This window comes from Mixophyes fleayi, chromosome 5 (assembly GCF_038048845.1).
Source record: "Mixophyes fleayi isolate aMixFle1 chromosome 5, aMixFle1.hap1, whole genome shotgun sequence".
NCBI classification, from domain to species: Eukaryota; Metazoa; Chordata; class Amphibia; order Anura; family Limnodynastidae; genus Mixophyes; species Mixophyes fleayi.
The window spans coordinates 82,449,175-82,461,182 of NC_134406.1; the positions used below are offsets into that span (position 1 = coordinate 82,449,175).

Genomic DNA, 12,008 nt, shown 5'->3' on the forward strand with positions numbered 1-12,008 from the left:
TTCTCCTTTTCTCCTAAAATATACACACTTTATTTTCATTATGGATTTAATTAATCACGAGATTGAGGAGATAAGGAGACAGTTTTGTAGCAGTTTTGTGCGTGTGAAGCTGTTTATTACATTGCTATAAGTGGACATGGAAATGCTTTTCTCTGCCAAAATGCAACATGAACATGCAAAATGATTGCATGATCAAGTATATAATCAGATGTGAAGACTGCCAGCTCTGAGCTGGTGTAAAATTTGAAGTCCTTTTGCAAAGAGTAAATGGCCATGGACCCCTCCACGCAGCAAGGGATGACCCTAAAAGTGCATCCTATACACCTATTTTAGCTCATTTCAGCAATCACGCTCTTCAAAAGGATATCTTGCATTTGCAATTCTCTGAAAAACTAACAGCACCAGTGGGCAAGAGAAATCCCCACTGTATCCAACTCCTCCGCTCTGCCTCTGCAAACTTCCACTCCTCCATAAATGCAGCCATCTTGCTCTATAGACCAAGTGCTTTGACATTCATTTTGAAAGTTTTTCCGTGTTGGAGTGAGTAATTGTCAGTAAATACTTTTTTGTTGGTTGATGCTGTTTTTCACTGTGTATCTTTGTCCGTAAGTCATTATCTTGTCAGAGCTCTGAGAGAGCACTCTGTTGGGAAACTCATGACAGAATCACCAGGTGGAGAAGACATTTTTTATAGGTAATCCTCTTGAAGGCTGTCTCTTATCTACAAACCAGGTGACCACTGTGGTTTATTTTGCCTTTATGATTCCTTCTGTTGTTTCATTTGAAACATCGCTTCAGGTCCATTGTTCCCAGTAAGTCATGAACATTTAAATATCACCTTAAGTTCAGTATCACAATCACAGTCAACCTGAACATTCACTGACCATTAGGGCTAATTTATATTAATCCAATAGTGCCTAAAACATGTATTTAATTGGCTTAGAGGCTCATTGCCACCACTGTGCTCTAAAATTTTAAATCCTTCACTGGACCCCATCCCTTTAGCACGTTTAATTTTAAAAGGATAGAAAAGATACTGTATTATCCACTAATGTCATAAAATCATTGTCAAATATGACATATTGTTGATTATTGTGTACATTTGGTATAAAATGTGTACTACACAAAATATGATGTTTAAAGTCCTTGTAACTGGATTTACAAGGTGGCCAGTACACCACTGATACGCAATGTAAGGTCACCATCTATGTTTTCTGTATTCATTTTGTTATCTACACCCTTTTAATATATCTATGTACTATACTTAAACCCATCAAGAGGCTGCCTAAAGTGTCAATGATTAAACTTGTAGAATCAAGATTCACAACATAATAGTACTTGATGTTGTTCAATGGTAAACAAAATGTACCTCTCTACACAATATCAAACAAGAACCTTAATAGTATAAATAATTGGTGACAAACACACAGACAAATCGCCAGGCAATGATGTATACCCTTTTCTTTCCTAGCACATACACCATTTTTATAATTGCACCATGATGTAAATCTAGACCATTTACTAGATGCAAAAATATATATGTTATACAATGCTTAGAAAACATATAACATGAATGAAACATTACCTATGAAATTAAATTAATGGTAAAAATAACTAGTCATCAGTAAAATCTCTAAACTAAATAAAATGTTATCCTCAACGTGTAGCCATAAATGTTTAATTATGAAGGTATGTAGATGAGCAAAAATAAAGACCTTTTATACTGTCCAGAACAAACTTGGGACAAAGTTAAGTGAGAATGATATTTATACAGATTATAAAGTAAAATTTTTATCCTGGTGGATGTAAACACAATTTTAATTGGTATTTGTCTCAACCTTTGTTTTTGTTACTAGTAAAAACAGTATTTTCTTTTTGGTCAATTTGTATTCTTGTTGTTGATTACCTGTGTAGTTGGTGTATTTGTTAAATAATTGTTAGTTTTAGCCTTAAACTGTAACCTTTTAGTGATATTTTAACATGTTGGTGGTTGACCACTCGTGGTATAAATAAGTCATGGGGGTAAATGTATCAGATGGCTGATTTGATGCATTTTAACAGACTGGTTTTAAATCCCCCTATGTCAAGAGTGCTGATAAACTGCCCAAAAACTGGTGTTTTGTCCAGCAAGCGTTCAACATCACCGCCTTGATTTTTAACTACTACAGACCACCGCAAAACCGCCAGCCAGACAGCCAAAACAAACGAGGTGGTTGTGAGAGGCAAGATTGCTCAAACAACAGCTATTTGATTGCTATCATGTGCAATAATTATTATATGGCACTAAAAGTGCCAATATGCTCTTGCACACATGTGCATGCTGGTACTTGTCATGCCACATGTGTGCAATTTAAGTGGTGCACTTATCATGAAATTAGTGTTGCTCATTAATTACTATTTCACCTGTTAGCAATCAAATACTATTGCCCCTTAATATAATTATATATTCGTAATGCCCCCTTAATGTAATCAATTATAAAAATTGCATAAGTTAATTATAACATAATTTTTCCCCCATAATTATTAAAAAATGATTGTCACTATATTTCATACGTCAATGGTGCCTCTTTTTATGTTATGAATGGCAAGATAGCTCAAAGAGCATGTATTAAAATAAGCAGTTTAGATGTTTTTAAAGCAATACAAATCACCAGCGTTTTTAAATTCAACCCTCAAACTGCCCTATAGTAACTAATGCTGCACTATGGAGCGCTAAACCACTGGGAATTGATGGCGATGTGAGATAGATTATAAACACAGCACAAAGGGCCATTTGATACATTTACCCACTGGTTTGGTAATATTGCAAGTACTGAACAACACATTCCTGTGTGGACTGTCCACTCTGACAGGCAGTGAGTGACAGCCTTTAGTTCCAGTACATTGTCAGAGGACCATTTGAATTTTCCCCAGCCATTAAAGTGGTAATATACAGTCATGTTTTATACTCATGTACTAGTGTGGCTGGAGTTGTGCTTCTAAGCGTCATGGGAAACTGGGTGCCAGAATTCTCGGAAAGAGGAGAAAGCTCCGGGGTCTGAGATCCAGGTACACACTCTTTAAGTTCCTCAAATATTAGAGCATAAGCTTTGATGGTCCAATCAGAGCTTTGATTAGTGTTATAGTACTGCATTTATTACGTGGTCTGGCAACTGAAAAATATGTGATTTCCTTAATGGGGAGACAAAAATTATCTTAAAAATATGGGATTGTAACAAGAAAGAACCATGGTTAAGTTCGATATGTCTATGCAGTTCACAAAGTTTAAAAAAATAAAATAAAATATTTGCCACATGACCGCTGCAGTTTTTTGAACGTTATGCCGACTTTATGTCGAATTGGACACCTACAGAAACAAACAATATATTCCAGTGGCATTATATCTTATTTTCCCAGAAGCCTCTACAGGATGTAAAGTACTCCAACACTAGAGACCACTAATTCTTTTAGTAATAATTCTAAAATTTGCCCCAATTATTGAAGACTATCAAACAGCAAGTTCTTCCCTTCCTTTGCCATAAGACCACTGTTTGGTACATGCAATAATGAGCTTTTTATTTTAAATGTAATATCTTTAAAATTAAACATTTTGGCATGTGTCTACAGCATAGCTTGCTGGCGGGTACTGCTGTGTCGCGCAGCTATTTTTCCACAAGCCATAAGCACTTGAACTCACTTTACACATTGTTCACATATAGCCCTGTATACATATTATATTTTATAAGTAATTAATAAAAGTTATATTTTAACATTGGAGACTTTCATACAATCCCTACCCTATTATATGGATGTGAATAGTGCATCTCACTAAACCCCTCCTTTTCTGTCCTTTTTAATACTTTAATCTTGCCCATGGGCTATGATGCACCCCTCGCTCAATAAGGGACCATAAATTTGGAATTATTATTATCTATACAATCCCAGAGGGTTCTTTTCACTCCATACATTTGGTGCGACCGCATCCACTTCCCTTATCCCTGTTACTTGATACAGGTGGAAAAAGAGCCTGTTGTAGCCATGTAAAGCTGTCCCAATAATAGCAGATTTGGGAAATAATATAACTGTTGTCATAATTTACATTTCAGCTTGCATTGTCACTGTGCTGTGGCTTGAATGGTTAATGTAAAAAGAAAACAATGGAAAAAACCCACAGCACAAAAGCCCCTGCAGTGTAATCTTTTAATAAAATATGCAGTCAGGGTTAACAAAAGAAAAAAAAGTAGTGGTGACTTATGTTGCTGAGCATAAGCAGGGCTGTAGCGTAATATGACCTCTGTACAAAGAAACGTATAATTTACAGTAAATTATAAAATGCTATTAGTATTGAGGTCACTTTTGGTGATAACATGATAGTCTAAGAACTAGAGTTATATCTGCTTTGAAATGTCATCTAGCTCTGTTGCTGTAGAAACACTGTATTTTTCAGGTACAATGAGACTACATAGAGTGAAATATGTCTTATTTTTTTGATATTAGAAATCTTTAGCCCAGAGTAATTTTTTGAGTTGTTTGAAACAACTTTTATGGTGCGATGATTATAGAAACCAAAGTATTTTCACCAGGATATACAAAGCCGTTTGTGCCAAATATCTAAGTATAAGAGGTAGCCAAACACTCTCATAGTTTACTTCTGAGTGTTTTCTACTTATCATTGTTATTATTTTTTTTACAACTGCAGCATGTTAGCATCCACTAAGTAGACCCATACAGTAATATGGTGACAATATTATTTATTAGCACTTCACGGATGTTCTGAGACTACAAAATTGAGAGCACAATAAATGTTTGTAGTCCTAGGATGAGCTTTCTACAGCATGCTTACCTAGTCTCGAAAACTTGTTTCCAGGAGAGGGACGTGACTGGAGGCTGAGAGGGGGCAGGGCCAAAATGACGCATTTGGTCGCGCCCCGCCCCCTTCCACGGGGGGGGGGGGCAAAATGGCGCGATTCACCAAGTAAAATGATGCGATTCTCTGTGAATCGCGCCATTTTAACAAGGGAATTCCGGGATGCGGGAAAAATGCTAGCTCTCGCAGGCGCCCGGGAGACTGACTCGAATTTCGCGAGTCTTCCGGACTTTCCGGGAGAGTTGGCAAGTATGTTCTACTCTCAAACAATAAAATATAATACCCAAGTTAAAATAACTTGCATTCTAGATTTAAAATAGTTCTAATGTCTGTACATGTATCTACATTTATGCCTAAGTTGTGTGGCATGCAGTTTTGGTGACATTTCGTTGTTTCAGGCTTATTTCAGTTATAGAGCTTGCAAATGAATTTTAATGGAGTATACTTAGTTTGTCTGTTAAATATTATTGTATGAACTTTCTGTGCTTTCCCCATACAGCCAGAGGCTGAGGAATTGTATGGAAGAGCTATAGAACACAGGTACAATTTTTGTACTTGGAGTCAGGAGCAGGTGAGAGCAGTGGAAGATTATATCTGCAGCAGTATACCCTATGGATTGTATAGAAGTAAGCAACACAAAGATATGCTCAGGGGCGGGCTGGCCCGGGGGGCAGGAGTCAGACCGCTATTAGGGCCGGGGGGTAGGGCGGCCGGCCGCCCCCCCGGATGCAATATAGGCTATTTTCACCGCGGCCGCATCTGATATCATCAGATGCGGCCGCGTCAGCGCACAGGCGGCCGCATCACATGACAGGGGATGTGGCCGCGTCATCAATGACGTGGCCGCATCCCGTTTCTTGTGATGCGGCTACCTGTGTCCCCCCCCCCCCCCCGGGCTTCCCTCTCCCAGCCCGCGCCTGGATATGCTGTATGCCAGTGGTAGGCAGCATGATATGTTGGCCCTCAGTCTCTATGGGGCCATACATTACTTTTCAGAAGTTTCTTCTAAATTACATTATGTGACCATAGCACCAACTCTTCAATGTCCTGTGTATCACTGACAATAGAAGACCTCAGAGCACTTTTTCCAATTTTAACGTAACAGTGCAGTAAATAATAAGATATTATTCATTTAACCGCAAAGCTTATATGCGAATCATTGACTTACGTAATAAGTGATGTTATTTACATACAACTGACACCTGACTGCTGGGAATTTTATTTCATGCTTTTATTATCGGTAGCAGCTAATGGGTACATTTATGTGGTCCTATAAACTATTGTTTATGATTTAATCTTGTTTTTAATTCATATTTATGTATATTGCTACGTGGGACCCTACAGTGAGGATTGTTTTGTTTTTTATTGGAATGATGTGTGATTAAATTTGAATGTCCCCTGAGACAAATTCAATTATATTCTATTTACTTACAGTCATGGCCAAATGTTTTGAGAATGATACAAGTATTGGTTTTCACAAAGTTTGCTGCTTCAGTGTTTTTAGACCTTTTTGTCAGATGTTGCTATGGTATAATGAAGTAAAATTACAAGCATTTCATTAGTGGCAAAGCTTTTATTGACACTTACATTAAGTTTATGCAAAGAGTCAATATTTGTAGTGTTGACCCTTCTTTTTGAAGACCTCTGCAATTCGCCCTGGCATGCTGTCTATTAACTTCTGGGCCACATACTGACTGATGTCCGCCCATTCTTGCCTTATCAATGCTTGGAGTTTATCAGAATTTGTCGGTTTTTGGTTGTCCACCCGCCTCTTGAGGATTGACCACAAGTTCTCAATGGGATTAAGGTCTAGGGAGTTTCCTGGCCATGGAGCCAAAATTTCTATGTTTTGATCCCTGAGCCACTTGGCTATCACTTTTGCCTTATGACAAGGTGCTCCACCATGCTGGAACAGGCATTGTTCGTCACCAAACTGTTTTTGGATGGTTGGGAGAAGTTGCTCTTGGAGGATGTTTTGGTACCATTCTTTATTCAAAGCTGTGTTCTCAGGTAAAATTGTGAGTGAGCCCACTCCCTTGGCTGAGAAGCAACCCCATACATGAATGGTCTCAGGATGCTTTACTGTTGTCATGACACAGGACTGATGGTAGCGCTCACCTTTCCTTCTCCGGACAAGCGTTTCTCCAGATGCCACAAACAATCTGAAAGGGGATTCATCAAAGAAAATGACTTTACCCCAGTCCTCAGCAGTCCAATCCCTGTACTTTTTGCAGAATATCAGTCTGTCCCTGATGTTTTTCCTGGAGAGAAGTGACTTCTTTGCTGGCCTTCTTGACACCAGGCCATCCTCCAAAAGTCTTCGCCTCGCTGTGCGTGCAGATGCATTCACACCTGTCTGCTGCCATTCCTGAGCAAGCTCCCGCAGCTGAATCAACTTTAGGGGGCAGTCCTGGCACTTGCTGGACATTCTTGGATGCCCTGAAGCCTTCTTCACAACTATTGAATCTCTTTCCTTGACGTTCTTGATGATCCGATAAATGGTTGATTTAGGTGCAATCTTACTACCAGCAATATCCTTGCCTATGAAGCCTGGTTTGTGCAAAGCAATGATGACTGCACGTGTTTCCTTGCAGTTAAGCATGGCTAACAGAGGAAGACCAATGATTTCAAGTACCACCTTCCTTTTAAAGCTTCCAGTCTGTTGTTCTAACTCAATCAGCATGACAGAGTGATCTCCAGCCTTGTCCTCGTCAACACTCTCAACTTTGGTAACAAGAGAATCACTGACCTGATGTCAACTGGTCCATTTGTGGCAGTGCTGAAATGCAGTGGAAATGTTGTTTTTGGGATAAAGTTCATTGTCATGCCAAAGAGGGACTTTGAAATTAATTGCAATTCAGCTGATCACTCTTCATGACATGGAGTATATGCAAATTGCCATCATAAAAACTGAGGTAGCAGACCTTGTGAAAAATAATATTTGTGTCATTCTCAAAACTTTTGGCCATGACTGTATTTACTTTTGCAATGCAACTGAGTAGAAACTATTGTTCCCACAGGAGTGGACTGACAACCTTTGGCCCCAGGAGGATGGTCAACCAGAATTCTATGTTTATAAAATTAAATTATTGTGGGAGGGAACTCCAAGGTAGGATTGTCATGGTTGAATGTATTTCTACTCATGACGTCTTAAAGTGAAATTTGCTATGTGATAGTTCTTATGCAGCTGTGACATTCAACAGTTAACAGTCACAAGAGAGTATGCAGCACTGAAGGCCCACCTGGCATTAATCTGTAAATTAAAGCCAAGAGTGACCTGGGAAGTCACTTTTGGCCTTGCCCCACTTGCTCACTCTCCCATTCTGTAATTTTAGCCATGTCTGACAGAGAAAGGCCAATTGTCTGTAGATAGGAATCGGTGACCTCCTTTTCAATCTCTGTTAGTGCTTTATTCATAATGCAATGTACAGAGTGGTGAGCAGTAGAGCAGAAGTAAAAGATTGTAAACCATTATTTTGATCTGCTTTGTGCTGGCTCTCAACAATGTCATGGAAGTAATCACCACAATATGTAACATATATAAAAGGGGCATGGTCACGCCACGTTGACATACCTCCCAACTCTCGCAAGTCGGGACAAACGTGCCGTCTTGCAGTAGAGTCCTGATTTGGGACTCTGGCAGGTATAGCTTTTGCTCTCTACAAGAGCCTTGTACAGCTATCCCACCTCACAATTTTTCACTCAAGTGGTTTGCTACATGCTCTCTGAACTGCAGCTTTTTTATGTAAGAACATTTATTCCAACACTAAAACTGTCAAAAAAATTCTGATAAGATAGCTATAATTGTTAAATATGAATAAAAAGTATGCAAAGTTATGATGATGTACAATAAACTATTCAGCTGGTACAAGTAACAGGTGTGAATGTATCTCTGTGATTCAGCTATCCCCACCTAGAATGTTAACTAAATAAATAGCTCATCACTTTTATTTCTCATTTCATTCTCTGGAAATTAGTCCACAAAGTGTCCACTGTGAGCAATAAGGAAAGCGTTCATTTTTATGCTCAGAGTTTTAGTCTCTTAGATCAGAACTATAATAATTTGAAAAAAACACTGATTTTTGTTGCTTTTTTACAGAACATTCTCAAATTTTGTGTTGGAAAACAATACTGGTAAAGCTAACTGCATTGCCTTGTATCATTTAAAAACAAACCCCAGCATTGTTATATATTTTAATCTGAACTCATAGTTGCACACCCCTATAGACAATGGTATCAGCTAATCAGTGATAATAAAGAACAAGTCATTGAGAGGATGAAGGGGAAAGGTTACAGAGATAACAACTGCAATTTTACAATATAGGAACAGTTGTCTAACATTTAAAACAGTGAAAGTTCAGATAACAGCTCTACCTACCATAAAGCAATGTTTAACCCTTTCAACACCTAAGGTTACCACATAGTATATTTGTCCATTTCTCCGAAGCACAGGGATCCCACTTATGACCTAATAAGGGACTCTAATAGGACATAACAGGAATTTTCGGTGACAATGTAATAGTAGTCCAGTGTTACAGCATCGTTCACACAGCATTCAGTTTTGAACACTGTAAGTTTATTGGGGCCAGGAACCAAACAAAATGGTTTCTGGCCCTAATGCTTCACCAGATGTCATTGGCTGCTTCTGTCTGGAGATGGGAGTGTAGATGTAACACATGGCACCGACAGTTGTGATGTTTTTAAATGTCATGTTGTGTTAATGGTTTAAATAGTTTTGGATGATGAGACCCTTAAAGATGCAACATACAGTAATGTCCAGTCTTTCAGCCTGATTGGGAAATGGCTTATCTCTTTCGAGACACACATGTGGGTGGCCAGATTGAACAGATTTATTTGTGTACCCAACTGTTGATATAGATGGATTGTATTGGATTTCCTATAGTAATAGCAGTCACATCAAACTTCATTTTCAACCAGAAGAGAATTCAGTCTCTTACATTTATGGTTGGCTCCACAGGCAGTAATGAATACGCCAACTTGGCACAATTAGGTCAAAATTGCCAATGGGGCCAACATTTCTGCATTATGTAGTCTGTCCTCTTCTCTACAGTGTTCAGGAGATCTTAAGCTAGTAAAGTAATGTTTGTCTGGATGGTACAAATTAATAGATTGATATACCCGGTTTCTGTAATACTTGTCATTTACCTTGTCTATTTCTAATCTTTTATCCCACCAATATAACCTCTTTAACCTATACTATAATTTTTTCATTGAATAGACAGTGCTCATGTGTATTTTAAAAGTCCAAGTACATATTGATGAAAATCAAAATATGGGCGTAAGTTGCGCACATGTGCTGTAAATGTTACACAAGTCACGTATTTTACGTGGTGCAAATGGACTTCCGTCCAACCCTAAATCAGGCTCCGAATGTTATTGCAATGTGTTTGTGAAGCGATCCTTCCATATCTTTCAGAAGTTTTCTCTTCTTAAAATGCTTTCTGTGCTTCTCACAAAATGATGTGCTAATGTTTGTCTAGCACAGTGTACTCTCATTAATTATTAATGGTCAAGTAAAAAAAAAAGATCTGTTGAAGAGCTGGAGGAGATAATGTAAACAATGTAACAAAATTGAAAACATATTTTAGCTTCTAGTAATAACAGTGTCCTTCCAATAAAGGTTAGCTTTACAATAAGCCGAAATAGAGTGGCTCTTCAAAACATTTCTTCATAAAATCCCTGGGTAGCCATAACTGTAGATACCACTGTACTTTGTATGGTAAATGAAACCTCATTCATATATGGATAGTGTACCCATTGAGTAAGGGAGTAGGACCCTGGCTGCATTGTAAATATTTGTTGTGATACAGTATAAGGATGGGGTGTACCAGGGACAGGATATGTGTATCAGGCTTTTTGCTTACCTCTTATCCTGGAACAAGCAAGGTTTGTATGCCTTGCAGCTGCCGAGTCCCTTGTCCATATTGAGGTAAATACTGCTAGGGACATCTTACTCCTTTAATGTATAAATACAGAGAATACATGAGGGACAGCATGGTGGAATGTGGTTGCATGGAATATCAGAGCTGACATTGAAGACAGGAAGAAAAAACGAGTTAGGGTAAGTTCTCTAAAAAGAACTCACAATGACTGCTTAAAGGTTTCGAATTAAATGTGGGGAGTCCTCTGGAAATTATTTGATCAGTCATGCATAAGAAGAATATAGATAAGAGTGGTGTATTGGGTTCTAGGATGAGCGTAGTGTGTGGTTAGGAAACGTTTTTAGAAATTGCAATACTTATTTAAGTGGTGCTGAATTGTCAGTGGCCTTGTAGGGTAAATAGTAGTCTGAAAAAAAATAGAACAAAGAAAAAAATTACAACGCTGAAACTTGTCAAAATATAATCATGCCAAACACGATGCTAAAAGGTATATTAGAGAAAATGTATTTATATATAAACAGTATCGCATCTAAATAGATGAAAGAGTATCTTAAAAATATACATATAACACATATAAAAAATTACTGAATGTGAGCTCAAGATGATAAAAACAAACACAAGCTTGCAAGCTTCCTGCATAGTGATTTTTTTCTAAGGGTCCCGGTCAGTCATTAAAATAAATAAAAATAAAATGCATTTCCTATTTAGTGGAACAGCGTGTAAATCTTTATTTGTGCACGTTTCATTACCTACACGGTAATTTCTTCAGAGGAAAAATACAGCAACACTTTGTGTAAAGTCCAGCTCACAATGAAAAACCACCTCTCCAGGGCATTCCACTTATACACAGTGTCCTAATTGGAACCCTTTACCAGCTGAATGAAAAAAACACCATTAGCCTAAATGTATTTGGACATATATTAGTGATAAACCATTTTTTGTTTTATATTAAATCTGTATTACATTCTAATTACTTAATTAAAACCTCCAAAAATATATGACCATAGAAAGCAGGTTTGAACATTTATATAAACTTGTAAAGACAAATGTCAAACATTATCACTTGCATATCAAGTTGTTATTAAATATATCTTTACTAGAACCAATTGTTTACTAGTTATATAAAAAAATACCCAACTATTATCTCATTCACAAAAAAATAAAAATTCACGCTAAAATCAACCTAAATGGAACTTGAATTGCCAACACCACAATCAATGCTGTTCCCATAGTATTGTGTATGGTGTTGTGTCATCAGA

General features: G+C 37.8%; 1 protein-coding gene across 5 annotated transcripts in view; it reads left to right on the plus strand.

The window, feature by feature from the left end:
* Positions 1-12,008, plus strand: part of ULK4 (unc-51 like kinase 4) — a 572,842-nt gene that overhangs the window by 490,689 nt on the left and 70,145 nt on the right. The gene's annotated exons all lie outside the window — the stretch shown is intronic.